The sequence below is a fragment of the Carassius carassius genome, chromosome 40 (assembly GCF_963082965.1).
Source record: "Carassius carassius chromosome 40, fCarCar2.1, whole genome shotgun sequence".
Lineage (NCBI taxonomy): Eukaryota > Metazoa > Chordata > Actinopteri > Cypriniformes > Cyprinidae > Carassius > Carassius carassius.
Window position 1 is genome coordinate 25233905 of NC_081794.1, and position 17653 is coordinate 25251557.

The 17653-nt window shown below is 36.4% G+C and overlaps 1 protein-coding gene across 1 annotated transcript in view; it reads left to right on the top strand.

The window, feature by feature from the left end:
• Positions 1–1517: 1517 nt before the first annotated feature.
• LOC132122465 (cadherin-12-like) overlaps positions 1518–17653 on the top strand; it is a 117602-nt gene continuing 101466 nt past the window's right edge. Inside the window, exon 1 of the mRNA XM_059532753.1 lies at positions 1518–2059. The gene's annotated coding sequence lies outside the window, so the exon portion shown is untranslated. The remainder of the gene's footprint in view (positions 2060–17653) is intronic.

Genomic DNA, 17653 nt, shown 5'->3' on the forward strand with positions numbered 1-17653 from the left:
TAGGTACACTTTAAGAAAAAACATTATTTCGTGTTGCATTTATGAATAATAGGTCTGGTTATTTGTGATGCATGAGAAACGTGAACGGAGAAGTTAACCTTTCATATGAGTGATGGCCGTCAAGACACACGGCTCCTCATAATGACAAAACCTTAAAGGTTACATATCACCATCTATATTTGCCTGTCACTTTATGAGGGTAGGAGTTGGTGCTGAGTGTAAAAGACTCCAGCCTAAATTCATACATTCAGCCATCATGGCAACTAGTTTCTGAAAGCAGCACTGCACCAAATTATGAAGGGGAAAGTACAATTTCAGACTTTCAGTAAAAAAAAAAATATGCATATCATTTGTTGAAAAGGTTTGAATTAGAAAAACAGAAAGTTTTCCCCTAGTGGTCTCAGAACCCCAGTGTATAATATTTTTGTGCGTATGAATGCTCCCCACATCCATCAATGTGCTGGTGCTGCTGAGCAGCAGGAATCCCTCAAAAATAGGTCAGCATTAATGAAGACCTGCCATTTCTGAAGAGTAATGGTTTAAATATTCGCAGAGACACATACATAAATAAATAAATACATAAACATGCAAACAACATGATTAGCATTTTAGGGGGTGGGAGAAGCATTTGGAAATCACTTCAGTACTGTTTTGTTTTGAACTAATGATACCCATTGTCGTTGTAGTAGGGAAAGATTCCTTTTCAGCTCTTTTTTAATTCATGATCTAAATGGGATATTGAATTGGACAGGGAGATGAATTTATAGGGGCATTTCAAGCCAACACAACTTTTTATCATTATTTGATTAATTATGCCTGTTTATATGCACAACAATTTCTCAAAACCTTTTCCTAAATAGACATTTCTATGAACAGAATTAGCTAAATTGAGTTTTACACTGTCTAAACAATTAAACCAGCCATCAATACTCTTAAATTATACTTTGGCTACAAATTACACAATGCAGTATTCTGCAATATATATTCAGATAGCATTATTAAATATACATTGTATAAAATGTTTTTTGTTTGATGTAAACTGAATGAATGAATAAATGAATGAATAAATGAATGAATAAATAAATAAATAAATAAATAAATAAATAAATAAATAAATAAATAAATAAATAAATAAATAAATAAAATTTGCATTTCACTCCAAGTTCAAATTCAAATGCATTCCGTTTTGTCAGTTTCAATTCTGGAACTGAAATGGAATTTAATTTGGAAGTCATTGTACCAAGCCAAAGTCATTCCCACACAAGCTCGCTGGCCACTATTTACCTGCACACAAAAACAAAATGATACACAGAGAGAGACCAACAAACCAGACTAACACAGGACATCTGCAAGTGCATTGGTTTGGAAGAGACACGTTTCCCCGTTAGAACGGAATGATTAGCATATCCCTGCGATGACCGCACCGATCGCGCGCGGGACTGACGGGTGGGAGAGAGGGAGAGAGGGAGGGGTGAAAGGAGAAAACGAGGGATGGAGGGGAGGCTCCATCTCTCTAATCTATCTGATGAAGATCCCTCACTCCGGAGACCTGACAGGGGTCGCACTCTCTCCAATCACGCGCGCCACGAGCCAGAGAGCCAGTCAGCAAAGCATTCCTCATTCCGCTCAGTCGTTTTCCCTGTGACCAGCTCACTCACTGGCACTCTCTCTCTCTTTCTCTTTCTCTCTCTCTCTCTCTCTCTCTCTCTCTCTCTCTCACACACACACACACACACACACAGTTCATTCTCAACCGCAGGGACATACACTTCGGCACTCTCTTTCGCGCGCGCGTTCGCTCACCTCTCTTTTTCCGTTCCCCACTAGCGGCACGCGCATCTGTATCCGCTTCTGCACTGTACAGGATGAACAAGAACGGTAGACTTCAGAGAGAGAGTAGATGAGAAAACAAGGAACTAAAACAACGAAGGCAAGGTGAAACGAAGAGGAGAAAGAGGGTGAGGGCAGATAAAGGAAGAGAGTTGGACAAGCATTTGGATTTTACTGATTCCAAGCCTCCATCCATCTATTTCTGCTGGTGGAAAAGGACTCAATTAAGGTAGGACGTTTTCTGTGCTGAAATCATTTGAATCTGTGCGTTTTGCTGATGTGGACTTTCTAACCAGGACAGTAATGAAGAGCTAAGGAGTGTGGAGAAAAAAAACAGAGAGCTCATAACTCTTGGTGTAAGTGTTGTGTTCCTCTCAAGCTCCAGCTAAATCACTGACCTGTCAGCATCTTCAAATTATGAGCGCTTATCCCCAATCGTTTAGTCATGAAAGCTGCAATACTTTCAGTGCTAAGACTCCAGAAGGAAACAAGCCGATGATTAATCCCGGCACCCTTTAGAACTAACAGTTTTTTGCCCTCCTTTTTTTTTTTTTGGTAAGACATGAGAGGTTGACTGTCGAGGCTGAGATGAGGGAAGGTTGAGGGAAGGTTGTTTTGCTGCCTGACTCTTCAGAGCGAGATAAAAACTGGCTTGATGCTGGCAGAGATTGGAGTAGAAGTCCTGATTGCAACCCACCAGTGCAAAAACTCATACCTGAAGTGTGTGTGAGCCTCAATTATGAGTGTGAGTCAACATTTACATATAAAAGCAGGTGTGTGCTTCGCTTTTCACTGCCACAAAGTAGTGAATCACAAGGTTTTAAAAAAAAAAAAGAGCTGCCACCAAGAGACATTTGAGCAACATCAAGGACCTGTTTCAGGTTCTTTTGAGGACTCGAAAAGATAGATAAATTACTAGCAATGCTGGATATCTCAAGTGGCTCTAAAATGCAGTTTTTCCCTGACAGTTTGTTCCCAGATGAAACAAAAGTGCAATGAACAGTTTCGGCATGTTGTGAATTATGAAAGAGAACCAGAATTAATCCACGTAATGCACTTGTTAAGTCGTTGTTTCTCACACATCATTGTCATACTATTAATAGAGATATTCATGTACCAAGCGCCGGGGTCTGGTGTTTATGTACATGCTAATTTAATCTCACAGAGATTATAGAATTTGTGACATGCGAGAGGGATTAGACCTCAAGCGGTTTCTGTGTTGCTGATATATATACATTTAAACTTAAATTGAGTAAAACATGTTTTTGCACATTTACACACACACAAAAAAAATAAATAAATAAAATAAAATAAAATATTCACCTGCTCATCAAATTTAAGCTAATTTGTGAAATTAACCAAGTGAACTCCTTTATGCAAAAGACCAGATGGTATTGCTTTCAATAAAAGCACAAGATGCTCTTTGGAACATTCAAAATCATGCTGGAGAACATTGAGCATCAGGTTTTACTCTTGTTGAGTTCATGCCGATGTTTATAAAATGTTCCAGGTAGTTTGTTGTGCTGATAATATCATTTGAAAGGAAAAAGCTTGTATTAGATGCCAACAAATGCAAAACAGTAGTTTCCGCAAGTGGTCTTAGATATTTGGACCCCTAGATGTTGCACCAGTGAAACCCAGTAAGGGAGTTGCACTGTTCTAACATCATATTACCTGAATCTACAGAATCTAATTTTGCACTGAGATGCAAAATGAACACTATCTGTAGATTTAATATATAGATCAAACCCATAACTCATGTTAGAAATCTGTTTGGAAAGCACTTCATGAGTGTCAGAAATACTCATTATTATGGCAAGTGTAACCAAATATAGAATCACACTCTGGCGTTGAGATTTCCCTCAGAGACATAATTTTCATATCTATAATTTTCATTGGATGTTTGTACAACTGTATTGTGGCAGCTGTTATGTGTTAGGGGCGGTGTGGCATAATCCCTTCTGAATAGTAAAATTCTGCATCAGCATTCCTAGAATAAACCACAAAGTAGAAAACGGCATTTAAAATAATAGGAGGTGAGCTGTGACATCCACTTAAATTCATCCAGACTCCATCTCTAGCTGTCATAAATGAGAGGACGTGATGTGCTAGGAATATGACACAATATCAGCCCATCTCAAACTGTATTATCCGCCTATTTTCATTTGATCCGTTGCAACACTGCAAACATCCCACAGTAAAAAAAAAAAAAAAACCTGATCTCGTCCATCTGTTAAAGTTTGCACAGATTTGTGGGACACTCTAGGACAAAAAATAAAAATAAAAAGAGTTGAATGCACAACAGTCAGTGGACGGAATTTATCTCACAGATGATGCCGAAATGCATCCTATCTCTTCCCGGGATCAAACAAGCCTTTACAAAGACAGGCTTCAATCAGTGTCTGAAATCAGTAGGCAGGGATAGTCCAAAGATCCCTCCTGAACTTACTTTAGAAACCCCGAGCTGGCAGGTCTTGGTTTGCCTTTTGTGCTCAAGATCAGAGCAGACAGTAGAAGAAGCAGAGCTACTAGTGATCTGAGCTACTGGTGAAAACAAAGCCGTGTCCCAACAAGAGTCCAATTCCCCAGAGCCAGCTACAGCAGATGCGCTAGCATTGGGTTTAATGAGGAATCCTCTTTTGACCAGTTGGTAACAAGAGACAGACAGATCCAAGAGAGAAGATCAGCACAGAGGGAGGGAGACAGCTCTGAGGGAGAGACGGCTTTGAGGATGAGCTAAATGAGGTCTAATCAGCTCAAAACAGATGGGAACCCTGAGACGGAGGGGATCGAGAACGCAAGATTTGACATGTCCCTATGTCGCCCTCATCAGAATTCAATTGGAATTGAGAGGGAGTGATGACATGAAATGGCACAGGTCCAGGGACATGAACACGAGGGTCAATAACAGCTGAACACACTTATGTATTTGAGTGTGTGCATGTGTGTGTGTGTGTGTGTACTATAGACCCACATGTCCAGATTAACCTTGAACCCCTTGACCATTCCCATAAAACCCCCAGCCTATCCATCTCCATAAAACAACCAAATTAAACACCATATCAACGTTTTACGTGCTCTTTTGAAATTAAATAATTCAATGCACTATGTAGACGCTCTATTCCCAGTCCAACCAGACCATTATGGAAATAAGATGAAAAAATGGGTCATGCAGAAAGCACATATACACATATGTAAGCCTGAATATACATAAAACCTATTTTCAGGGTAAGCAACTCTTCTTTTATTCCCAAACACAAGAAACATCCCAGCTGATACATTGTCAGAAAAAAACAAACAAACAAACAAACAAAAAACACACATCTACCTTATCTACCCATTAAAGGGTACCTTAGGTTAGTAACATGTATCCATTTGGTGATGTACAAAGGTATATATGAGTTAAAGGAACACTTTTTGCAGATTTGTTTCTCTGACAGTGTATTCAGATGTGGGGAAGTCCAATGGATGTTGTTATTTTGTGGCTCTCTGTGTTCTTCTGAAGGATTGTAATGTTAGAGATGAACAACTGAAAGACCAGGAATTGTTGTAACAAGGTAAACCTACTTTCAAAATTAAGTGATGGATGAAATCACTATTGTACATCATCGCTATGCTCCTGAAAATGGAGGGGAAAAAATACAGTAAATAAATAATGCTAAAATAAAAATGAAATAAATTAGAATAAAGTTAATGTTGAGTTAAAATTAGATTAAATTATAATCAGGTATCAAACAGGTATCGTCTGATTTGGCAAATGTTTACCAAACATTATTTTCATTTATTTATTATTATTTATTTTTCATATTTCTGCATGTGTTGTTTTGTGTGTGGGTTCAGTCTGATTTATTTATTTTTTTATAAAGAAATTAATACTTTTATTCAGCAAGGACCAATTAAATTGACAAAAAGAGACAAAAATGATTTTGCATTGTTATTATATTTCAAACAAATGCTGTCCTTTTTACATTCTTTAAAAATTTGTTATGCTTCTTGAGCAACAAATCCGAATATTAGAATGATTTCAGTAAGATTTGACACTGAAGAAAATTAAAAAGCAAGACTGAAAAACTTCACAGAATAAATTATATGAAAATAAATAAAAAAGGAAAAGGTCTAAATTGCAATAATATTTCACTGTATTACTGTTGTTTTGAATAAATGCAGGCTTGGTGCGCATAAGACATTTCTTTAAGAACTATACATTTTTGATTGGTAGTGTAAATAAGATTTTGTATCCATCAAATACACTAGAATACACAGCAAATCCACAACTTGTAACTGAGGTTACTCATTTTACATTCAAAAAGGGCATTTATGTACTGTAGAAATACTAATGGAACAGTAGCTAAATATGTAGTGTTTATTAATTCTAAAGGTCACGTAGAAGGAGACAAATGTTCATGAAAAACTAAAAGATTACTGTTTTTTGCAGCAAGAAACCTTTAACATGATAAATGGACTTCAGAGAAAAGAAAATGCTGCTAAAGTATATGATATGGCTCAGAGATACTTCACAACACGTCCTTTACACACTTCTTAGTTATTTTACACTCCCTTTACACTCCAAAGCATCAAGTTCCTTATTTCAACCAGCCCAGTGGCTCTTTTCATTCACACAAACCTGAGCCGCTTATCTCTGCTTCTCTCTGCTTCTCTCTTAAAGCGATCTCAATGCATAATGCAGCTGAATAAGCTCTCTCTTTTAAGAAAGCCATCGCTGATGCAGTGCAAGAGCATTGAGGGAGTGAATGGCCAGGCAGTGCTGTACAGAGGAGGATATCACTACCGTGGGCTGCAGCAAAGATCCACGGTAATCCCGTGTACTTATTGTGTGATTGACCAGGGCCTTCAGATATCCTGGAGACTGAATGGGTGGTAGAAAGGTGAGCGACAGGCCAGCTGAACCCTTCTAATGACTCAAACAGTTAATGGAATGGTTTATCCAAAAATGACAGCTCTTTCATCACTTACTCACCTTCATGCCATTCCAAAACTATGTAACTTCATAAAAATGCATCATAAAAAATGTTATATATGAAACGCGTACTGTATTCTGAAAAGACAATAACTGACTGGCAAGGAGATAGTTCAGAAATGCTAATCAGAGTCTGGTTCACTACACTTAATTCTAGTTACTATGGTTAAAAGATGGGAAAGATTGTCCATAAATGAATATTTTTTGGATTATTACCACAAAATAATACATAGCTAACATCAAGGCCTTAGTTCAAGGAATATTTAATCCAAAAATGACACCTTTGTCAACATTTACTTACCCTCAAGTTGTCCCATAACTGCGAGACATTCTTCTGCAGAAAACAAAAAGGAAAATTGAAAGATTTTTTTCAAGGCTCTTTTTCAATTAATACCTGAGAACTGCAGCATAAAAGTGCTCCATATGACTCGTGTGCTTTGTTCTGATGCCACATTATAACTGACTGGAAAAAAGATATGTTCAATTCGTGAATGGATCTCTTGAATCATCAGTATTTGATTCATATGAATGAATCCGAATGATCCGGTTTAGCCCACTCACTTAATATTCTAGTCACAACAAATAACAGCTTACTGGAGGAAAAGATTGTCAAATGTCTTTTTATGAATCCAGAAGATTGATCTATACTGCATGAGTTATATGGACCTATTTCATGATGCTTTTTTGTTGCTTGAAAGCTTAAGTCGCCATTATTTCCATGGAAATAGCACAACCGTAACCGTCTTCAAAATGTATTATTTTGTGCTCTGCAGAAAAAAGGAAGTCATAGAGGAAACAACATGAAGCTTAAAAAAAAGATGACAGAATTTAAATTTTTAAGTGAACAACACCTTTAAGTTCTTTCTTTCTGTGCTCTGGTTTTTCTTATCTCTTTATTTTCTTACTGCATCTCTAACCCTTGCTAGGATCTTTCTTCTTGCTTTCCTGTCTCTGTTCCTTTCTCTTCACCCATGTAATTTTAATGGAGGGACAGAGCAGCAGCTCTCACCCTCCTTCGTGTCCTCAGCAATGATAGCTCCTGCTACTGAACTTGGATGTGTGTGTGTGTGTGTGTGTGTGTATCAGAGTATCCATTATCATTTTCATCCAGAGCGAGAGATCCGACCAGATCACTCATCCGGATATGCCATCAACCATCAACAACACTCCTGCGGAGAGCCTTCTGCCCAACGCCGATCAATAATTGAGATTATTTGCACTCCTTTCACCTTGGGCCATATGTAGTTTAAAGCTTCAATAAAGGGAGTCATTTATACAGTGTTTTATCACAGGCAGAGCTGCTTGCGTGTGTGAGTTCGTGTGCACGCGTCTGCTGGCACACAATTAAAATGTCACCTTGGTACAGTTACAGATATATCCGTCACTGCTGTGACACGGTTACTGCTATTCTGAAAGTCTTGAAACGTATAATGCACTAACTCTGATGCACAAGCTATTGAACTGATAGCAGCCTGGAAAAAAGTTAAAGAAAATGAAAATCATTTTGATGCGTTTCAGTGTTCAAGGCAACAATACAGCGCTTTCCAACTCTGTTCCAAAAGCTACCGAGCTGTCTACGTAGCTAGGCATTATACATGCTTTCTTTTAGCCAAATTCAAAGGCAGCATATATAGATATGTCCTTCAAAAAGAATGCATTCCCCTAATGCTTTGCAAAAAGCTCCAAAAATAGATTGCAGATGGAGTTAAATAAATCATTATTTATTTTAAACTTAAAATGAACTTGGTAGCTAAAAATATAAACAAAAAAGTTTAATAGTGGTCTGTTTTACATGTTTATATATATATAAATATAATAAATGTGTGTTCTTGCAGTAGTGGTTATTTATTTATTTGAAAGATATTACTACTTTTAACCAACAAGAATCCGTTAATTTGGTTAAAAGAGACAGTAAAGACATGTACAATGTTGCAGAGAGTGTCCACAAAAATATTAAGCAGCACAACTGTTCACAAATCAGCAAATTTGGATCATTTCTGAGGGTTCATGTGACACTGCAGTAACTGCTACTGAAAATTCAGTTTTGCCAACACAGGAATAAGTTTTATTTTTTACATTTATTAAAACAGAATACAATTATTTGTAATTGTAATACTATTTAACAATATTTCAGTTTTTAGTGTGATTTTAATCAAATAAATGCAGTCTTGATGAACATAAGAGACTTCTTGTCGACTCCAAACTTTATAATAATTGCATTTTAAAGTAAGTCAAGTAATTAATTGCACTTTAAAATATATTAACATAGAAAAGTAATGTAAATTGCAATACTATATATTTCTACTCTCTTTTTCTACTATTTCATTTATTTTCACTATTATTCACGTATTATTTTTGCAATAATATGTTTTATCTTAGCTACAGAAGAGTGCAAGAAGGGTGCCATTTGTATAACACAGAGAGCTGAATTGTATTTGGAACATTTCAAATCAGTTCATTACAGTTGTAATGAAAGGCAGTTCACTTGACATTAGAACAGAGACACTTTTTTTTGACAATTCCCCTCACTTTCACATGTCAATTTCCGCCATCAGACCTCAACATTTCCACTATTTTTAAGCTTTTTTCTGCTTTATTTTAAACAGGTAACCCCTCACTGTCACCCTCCACCTGCCACCCCTACACACACACACATGCTGAGAGACAATCAGCAGAAGGGGGCCTAAATATCTCAAATTAAAGTCTGGCTGTGATGGATGGGCTCCTATCTGAGAGAGATATTGCACCTGTTTCCCCCCTGAATGATAGCCACTTCTCCCCATCGTTTATATTGATTTGTCTCCTTCCTCACTGCTCTTTTCCAGCAGCTACTCGTACACAAACTACATGGCAGTAGCATGAACACTCATACTTCAATGCATCTACATACTAACTAGAATTTTACTCTGATGCCTCTGTGTAATAGATAAACACTTCAATTTAGCGTCAACCATCTTTCTCCTTTTTAATCCCTCTTTCTCGTTCTCTACATTATCTCCAAGGTTATGCAGACAATGAAGAACATTGCATTCCCTTTGTGAGAAAGAAAAGCAAGAAAAGGTGGAATGTAGAGAAATCATTTGCTAATGCAGAGGTGGCTTGGAAGAAGTATAACGGAAGTTAAAGACAGTTGCAAAAAAAAAAAAAAAAAAAAATAAATAAATAAAACTTCTTTAATGTATTTTTCATCTTTTTTTTCTTTTTTTTTAGAAAAAAGTTTTCATAACCTTTCATCAAATATATATTTTCTCATCTTTTGAAATAACTTTTCTTGTGTAACCAAGTTTGCACAGATAAGGACGTATAATGAAATAATTAAAATTATCATAGTCTACCAAAAAATTCTCACTCTCAGGTTATGCCAAACCTTTATGAATTTATTTGTGTGGAACATAAAAAAGAAGATATTTTCAATCATCTTGGCAACCGTTGATGCCTATTGACTTCCATAGTAGAAAAAAAAGAAAAGTTTTTTCTTCTTTTTTTTCTGAACAGAAGTAAATCCATACAGGTTTGGAACAGTAGGAGGTTGAGTAAATAAAGGCAATTTTTATTTCTGGATTAATTATTGCTTCTAGTTTCTTACTTTTTTTTTTTTTTTTACTTTCAAGCAAGCCTTTGTCAAAATACAAGTAGGTCAGTAGAATTGCTATCCACCTATTCTTTCAATACAATCAAACCCAGACTGATAAAATAAAGTCCCAACTTGCATTATTTAACAGTAAATATTCTGTTTTATAATATTCTGTAAATGTGTCAGAATATGGAAGTAAAAAAAAATGTGATATCATTTGCATTCCTCTCTGCATGGTACATTTCTGTTCAACAGCATGTGATTCACATACCGTGCCATGATATCTCTCATTTTTAAACCTTCCTCTCTTCTTTCTGTGGATGCTCTGTGTGCAGTGACATTCTCCACTTGTTCTGTTCTAATACGGTTTACTCATATCTCCGTGTGACTTTGATACTTTACAGTGTTATACATGAATCTTTTCTTTTTTCTCTTCCAACACAATGAAATTGCATGAGGTGTAATTTATGAGTTTTTCCCCCATATTTGAATATCTGTCAAAGTGCCATTTGGATAGCTGATGAGTTCAAGCTGTAGAGGAAAGTTTGAATATATTCATGGGTTTTCCTGGGCCGAAGTGAAACCCACGCAGTGAAACAACATCCAGACAGAAACGAACTGGCTGAAGTCCTACCAGAGCCATGCAGAAAACGCCACCTCTGCAGCAGGGACAGAAAATGTGTGAGCACTCGTGTGTAAAATAGGTATTGATAAGATAGGTATTGTCTGTCTGCATATACTGCCACATATGCTGCATTTGGATCAATCTCAGCATGGCATTTCCAAACATACCCTGAACTCTATCCATATAGACAGTATGAGAGTTAACCTTGCACAATCACTTACACTAAAGGCCAGCAAATGTGATGAAACAATGTGCAACAGGGTTGTGTGCCATTCTGGATTGATATGAAAATACATTTTATTTGAATTGAACCGAAATTTAGATTGAATTGAGGTAGCAAACAGGATAGTGAATTGCTATTTAAATGTGAATTAAAGGATGAAAACGTTTACTGAACTTCAAAAATGTTTAACAAGAAAAGCAAAGCTTGCTGATTTGGAGAATTTGGTGGGATAGATTTCCAACAGTCTTGAAGGAGTTCCCCGAGAGATGCTTAGCACTTGTTGGCCCTTTTGCCTTCTGTCTGTGGTCCAGCTCACCCCTAAACCATCTCGATTTGGTTCAGGTCCGGTGACTGTGGAGGCCAGGTCATCTGGCGCAGCACCCCATCACTCTCCTTCTTGGTCAAATAGCCCTTGATGCCTTCAGTGTGAATCTACAATTTTCATAGTCATGAAAATAAAGAAAACTCTTTGAATGAGAAGGTGTGTCCAAACTTTTGGTCTGTACTATAGATAGATAGATAGATAGATAGATAGATAGATAGATAGATAGATAGATAGATAGATAGATAGATATTCTTTGACATTCATGGTCAATCAGACTACAACTCGCGGCTTTGGAACTCAATCAAAATGTTTATTTATTTATTTTTTTTGTGAGCAATATGCATCAGACTCTCTGTGGGTGTGCTGTCTGAGACAGAGGCTAGGAATCGGCCTCCAGATCAACTCAGACTGACAGACATTTGTGCAGCACATCTCTCTTACCACTTTAGCTGCATTCATCAGTCTGGGGTCGGCATTGAAACCCCATGACTCACGGGAGTGCTAGAGGAGGCCTCCAGAACTGATGCTCTCCTCTGAGGCTTTGTAACCTTAAACATAACCCAGCCATCGCCCATTGGCACCAGGGGAAAGATTTCCTGTCAACCAGGTGAATGACTATTAGTTCACAGACAGGGGGAAGTGGGGAAGAATCTAATGGTCCTCTGAGATGGGCTCTGACTATTTTCCCAGAGCCATATTACAGTCTCTCGCTCTCTCAGTGACTCCTCTCCTTCTTTCTCTTTTACCCTTTCTGAATGCCAGAAGGGATAGTATGGAAAATACAAAGGCTGAATTCTGCTGAATGACCAAAAGCTTGAAGTGGTTGTTGTGCAAAAACAATAAAAACAAGAGGAAGCGAAGAGGGAAGAAGGGGCGACAAGGAGAGAGTCTCAGCCACAAGCAGTGACTAAACAAAATCAATGAAGAAACTTCAAAGAATTAGAGATGCTACTTTCAGACAAACACCCCAAAGTGTCACATCAATATTATCCATACATATTCACTCTCATCTATACCTGGAAGTTGTCAAGCCATCCCGAGGGGTTCTCTATGAATATATTTTCTGTGTCAGACTGAGAGAAGACTCATCTGACATATAAACTCAACTCTGGTCTGCATGAGCTCAGCTCAGACAATTACCTTCAATGTATAAAAACATGTACAGGTGACGTCACCCATAGGTTACGAAGAGCGTTTTTGAAGCCAAAAGTGGGAGGAAGCGACTGTCGCCAAAACAAAACAAACGAACAAAAAAATACTTTCAAATAATCATACATATACAATATCATTCTTTTTTTTATGATATATATATTTAAATAAATTTATACTTATTCAATAAGGATGCATTAAACTGATTAGACTCGTATAATGTTTCAAACAATTATATTTCAAATAAATATTGTTTATGGTTTGACTGATCAGTTGCACTTATAGTACACAACATAAATGTAATATTATAACTTACAACTGCACAAAATAATGCAAATGCACAAGTACACTTGTACACTTTAATACTTGTGTATTAATCATCATTTTTAAGACATGTTGCATTTAGCAGTTCCTTGTCAATTAAAATGAAATTTTTGTCTATGATGAATGAATTTGTTGTTTGCATTAAAACAAAATAACTATGCCTAAAACTATGTAAAAGTGAAACTACATAGTTACTAGTGTAATGCATTAGCAGCTTAGCTACATGTTCATGGAAGACAGTTGACTTTTGAGTTTGAAGCTGTGGAGGAAGACAGCTGATAGTTTGATTGACAGCACTGAGTGCCGCCCCACAAATTGTCTTGCACTTGTCCATCACAAAGAGCCCTCTAGCTAGCACAGCAGTCAGAAGTTGTGTCTGATATTATGAGGCTGAAGTTTAATTTGAGTGTATGACTGCTGAGGAAAATAATACAGGATTTTATAAGCATGACAATTCAGTGAATGTATTCAAGAAGCTGAAATAACATGAATACCCTGATTTGACTTAACAAGACTATTTAGAGGTGCATCAATCCTTGGAAACTGTGTAATTATCTGGAAATGGAAAACAGAGGAAAGATCCATCTCACTAAAAATATTCACATACTACTGCATCTGTCTAGATAACTAAAGCTGACCACATTATTTAAACACAACTAAGGCCAAAGTGAAGCCTTTGACTGAAAATATTCATTTTAAACACAGGTTGTCGGTATGAATAAGTATTACTTTCTAATCATGCATTTCACTAAAGCCCTTTCCTACCTCTTTGAAATTAATATTTCATCCGCTGCTGAATGTCACAGAAAATTTTAGGTTATATCCATGCATGCCAAAACCTATCTTCATTTCATTAAGAGGAAAAAGTGTTTCCTCTGATTAAGTCATTTCCCAGTCCAATGGGTCAGGAATTTCAAAGAAAATCATGTATAGTGTGTACACTACAGTATATATATTAAATTTCCTTGTGTGCGTGTCTGTATATATATAAACATACATCATCTTCTTTATATATATCATCGGAAAATCAACTGTTCATCTGAAGTGTATCATATAAGTGATTCTACATCTGTTGCAATGTCATCTGTCTGATCTAAAACAAAGCTGAATTTCATGAGAATATAAATATACTTGCGTACTCCATTTGACCTCCTTTAATCATCAAAGCCAGTATGACAGGATTACCTTCCTCTTACAACAACAAAGATAAAACATTCAGTTCAGCAGTTATTATACAGAAATTTTGGATCACTAAATGTCACGCAATGCTATATGTTTATGCTAACATACATGCATTTGGAAACCCAGGCTCATTGGAAATATCCGACTGCCTAAAAACTGTAAAAACTTACCTACAGTATACATTCAGTTCACTGCCATTTCCAGGTGAAATAAACACTAGAGGCAACAAAACACTAACAATTTTTGTTATTTTCATACATATTATGATTAAAGGGCAGATTATCGATGAACAAGTGCTTATTTTTTAAGCAGTTCCTTGCACAATACTGATGCTAAAAAAATAAAAATAAAAAAAATAAACCTTTGTGCATGATTAGTAAACTAGGGCCTTATGTATGGCTTCTTGGATGTAGTAAACTTGCTTGGTACATTGTTGCACTTGAGATGTAGAGCTTGGTTACGAGTGGAATTAAAAACCAGTTACAATACTCCACAAAAGAGCTCAATGCTTTGTATAAGGAAGCTAAAATAGCATGGCTGTTTCAGCAAATGGTTGTTTCTATCAAACAAATATATATTATATTTATATTTATTCATTTAGCAGACGCTTTTATCCAAAGCGACTTACAGATGAGGACAGTGGAAGCAATCAAAAACAACGAAAAGAGCAATGATATATAAGTGCTATAACAAGTCTCAGATAGGTTAACACAGCACACGTAGCATGGGATTTTAAATAATAACAAATAAATAAAAATAAAAAATAACCGATAGAATAAAAAAAGAATAGAGCAAGCTAGTGTTAGAGATCTTTTCACATACACACACACACACACACATATAATTGCATAATAAATAAAAAGAAAATAGAATACAAAAAGATTAGAAAGGTAGGTAGATTTTTTTTAAAGAATAGAATTAGAATAGTGAGTGTTAAAGTTAGAGGGTCAAATAAAGATGGAAGAGATGTGTTTTCAGCCGATTCTTGAAGATGGCTAAGGACTCAGCTGCTCGGATTGTGTTGGGGAGGTCATTCCACCAGGAGGGAACATTTAATTTAAAAGTCCGTAAAAGTGACTTTGTGCTTCTTTGGGATGGCACAATCAAGTGACGTTCACTTGCAGAACGCAAGCTTTTAGAGGGCACATAAGTCTGAAGTAACAAATTTAGGTAAATGGGTGCAGAGCCAGTGGTAGTTTAGTAGGCAAACATCAATGCCTTGAATTTTATGCGAGCAGCTATTGGAAGCCAGTGCAAATTGATAAACAGAGGTGTGACATGTATTCCTTTTGGCTCATTACAAATTAATCTTGCTGCCGCGTTCTGGATTAATTGTAAAGGTTTGATCAAATTGGCTGGAAGACCTGCCAAGAGGGCATTGCAATAGTCCAGCCTGGACAGAACAAGAGCTTAACAAGGTGTTGTGCTGCATGATCCGAAAGAAAGGGCTTGATCTTCTTGATGTTGAATAAAGTAAATCTGCAGGATCGGACAGTTTTAGCAATGTGGTCTGGGAAAGTCAGCTGATCATCAATCATAACTCCAAGGCTTCTAGCTGTTTTTTGAAGGAGTTATGGTTGATGTGCCTAACTTGATGGTGAAATTGTGATGAAACGATGGGTTTGCAATAAAAAAATAGCATCATAACATATTGTTGCAGTTACGTTTAACTGTTTCAAAAAATATATATATACATGGGCATTTCACATTGTTGCTGGATAGTACGCATTAAATTCACTCAATACATGGCAAAAATATGCTCCAAGTTTGCACAAGGACAACACACAAATGCCATAGTATGTTTGTGCCCAAATGGTGGCTTTCTGTGATTCGTAATTAAATAAAAATCTCAGTCTTTGCGCTCCTGCTGCAGTGGCTCAAACCTTAGTTAAGTAAGGCTTCTTGGCTGAGATTTTTGCCTGGCTCTCTGTTTCCCTTGAGCTGGATGGAAGGAGCAAACAGTCTCAGTGTTTGTTCATCAATCACAGAGATTCCGCTCTCTTTTCCTCCAGCTTCTGCTTTCTCTTCTTCTCATGTTCCCTTCCTGCAGGGTCACGGTCTTACCCGCTCTCATGATTCCCTTTTTACAGAGTAAATACAAGTGACATTTGCTTGAGCTCAGGATGGTCACCGATTAGTCTTAGCATTAAACATAAGCAACCATTAAAGGATCCATACACGCAGAGACGCTTCAGCTGTCTAGCCTGTAGTGCTGATCTTTTCTGAGTGCATTTATTATTTTACTATAGATTATAACAATCATATCTTAAAGCAAGAAAGAGACACTCTTACCCTTCCTCTATATATACATATATATATATACATACACACACACACACACACACACACACACACACACACACACACACGCACATATATAACATAGGTCCACAAATATGACGTTCCTAAAATATAACGGTAGCTGTGTATAAAACATTACAATTATAATTAAAATGAATTTACAAGTGAAATATATTATTAGAAATACTTTTTAATAGTGATATACTGATTTTAATGAATGAATGAATAAATAAATAAATAAATAAATAAATAAACCTCAGTCCAAAGTATAATGAAACAATAATGTGAAATTAAGCTAAAATGTGCATTTGTTTGTTTTAGATTATTTAAACATATGGTAAAATACTATAATAAAACATAATATAAAATACATAATTTTATTAAAGGTACTGTTAATATTCATATGCTAACTGATAAATAACTAAATAAAAAATAAATAAATAAATTAATAACCTGAAGCAGAATAAAGCAATTATAATGTGAAATTAGGTTTAAAAATATGTATTTCTTAAATCAAAGAGATCTAATGGAATGTTTGATGAAAACACTCTTAAAGAGCCAGAAAGGATGTTGATTCAGGAACACATCCCATTTAGCAGGAGAAAAAAAAGATGATGGTTGAAAAATCAATCAATCAATCAATCAGGCAAAATTTGGCAACCACCCCCCCCCCCCCATACACACACAAAAAAACACAAATAAAATGTTCCCCTTGAGCAGCCTTCAGACAAATTCAAAGTCTATTGCTTCAACTGCTATTGCATGATTGATGTGTGTAATAGTAAGAAACCAACATGCTGTCCACGCCTCGTCAACTCTGACCCACATCCGAGCCAATGCAGATTAACCTTCCGGCCCCTCAGAGCAAAGAACCACATCAAGACCCTCACAAAGACTTGCTCAAACCTGACCTTCTGTTTTACAATGCCAAAAAAAAAAAAACCTTAAAAAATAAAACATTTTGAACAAAAAGGAGTCATTGAAGAGAGAAAAGTTAAAACAGTATCTGTCAATCCTTCAAAGACTCAGACGGCTACGGATTTACAACCAAATTGCCCATGTCCCCAAAGCCCCCCTTTAAATTACAGTGACTGCGAAGGACGTTGTTTCATCACCATACTTTGACTAAACAGCTTACAGTT